Source organism: Sinocyclocheilus rhinocerous, unplaced genomic scaffold (genome assembly GCF_001515625.1).
Source record: "Sinocyclocheilus rhinocerous isolate Xijiao unplaced genomic scaffold, SAMN03320098_v1.1 scaffold2911, whole genome shotgun sequence".
Lineage (NCBI taxonomy): Eukaryota > Metazoa > Chordata > Actinopteri > Cypriniformes > Cyprinidae > Sinocyclocheilus > Sinocyclocheilus rhinocerous.
Window position 1 is genome coordinate 113,136 of NW_015644341.1, and position 1,642 is coordinate 114,777.

Genomic DNA, 1,642 nt, shown 5'->3' on the forward strand with positions numbered 1-1,642 from the left:
TCACACACACACACACACACACACGGTCATACAGCACACGCGTGTCCTTGAGCCGTCTGTAGCTCAGAGAAACAGGAACTGTGTCCCTTGTGACGGTGGAACTGTGTTAAATTGATCAGAAAATCACGACGAAAAAAACATGTTTGTAGTCTTTGTTTTACTGAATTCGACGGTCAACTAAATTGCAAGAAAAAAATTAATTAATTAATGAAAATACACAGTAAATAAAATTAATAACTTTATTTTTTTTTAATTTAAATAAAAAGTTATAGTTGTATGCATGTATATATTTCAATATATACACTAGGGATGGGAAGATTCACCGATTCGCTCAGTGCATCGGCATAAAAGTTAATCGATTTTAAAAAGTGTGCATCGGATACAAGCTGGCATTTGTACCGCGATGCATCGTTTCTCACATATTTGCATCGGTAAAAACAGATTTATTTATATATAATTACTAGTGGATGCACTATACTTATATTGTTTAGAAAGTGACCAATAATATGTGACCAATATTTTATATGTATATTTCTCCTCTCTAAACTGTTTAGAATAGTAGCGCAATAATTCTGAGTAAAATATGCATTTTGCTAAAATATTTGTTGTTGGACATTAAATGTGCCTTTTGTAGAATTTTAAACCTACATTTAAGTGTAATTTTATGATAGCAGTAACTGTATAGTGACTATTGTAATGGTATATATTCCAATAAATATTCGATTTAAATCATTGTAGAATAATGACAAGCTTCCATCCATTAGGCCTACATTACATTAAAAGTGTGAAATGGTCACTAGCAAGGTAGTTTTTTAAAAACAAGTAAACTTTTAGTTGATGAAAACAAGTGCAGTGTATTTCCTCGGCTCTGACGGTGTGTTTGTGTGAATGAAGCATCTGGCAGATCAATAAACATAAATGTGAATTTAAATATAGAACACAGCTCGCTAATTTCCTAGATCACTGTTTTGTGTTCAAGTTAGTGTAATTTCTTCCAGATTTCTCAGAGCTCGTCTGACATCTTTGAAATTTCCTAGAGTGAATGAAGGTACTCACTCCTGATAATTAATCCTCGCCGCGAAATTCTCCTCCATTTTGGGCTTCAGATACAATGTGGGGAGCTTTTCTCTCACAAAAGGGTTTATGAGAATCGTAATTACTGCAATAAACCCTCGGGGAGCTTTTCTCTGAGGGTTTGAGTGTGTGAGCACTGCAGATATGGCATTTTCATTAAGTCGCGTAACATGAGAGCGAGAAGAAGCACAAGCGTGCACTTTACATTAAGAGCTCTGATTGTTCTGGTGCACGTTTTATTATTTCGCGCCTTTTCTGTGGCGTCTCACTGATGACGCTCAGAAATTAGCTTGTAAACACATTCAGGCGTCTTTAAACGGGTCATGAACTGAGAAACAAAAATTCCCTTGATCGTTTGACATATAAGAGTCAATTGTACTTTAAAACCATCTTGTAAGTTTCAGAACTCAAAACTTTGTCGTTAGTCTAAAAACAGCTTATTTTGAAGGCAGTCTGTCAAAACCACAGCTTGTGGAATGTTCTACTCTATGATGTAATAGTGTGGATAAGCACCGCCTCCACAGAAGAACGCCTGCTTCTACATCACTGCCTGTTTAGCCCCGCCCAC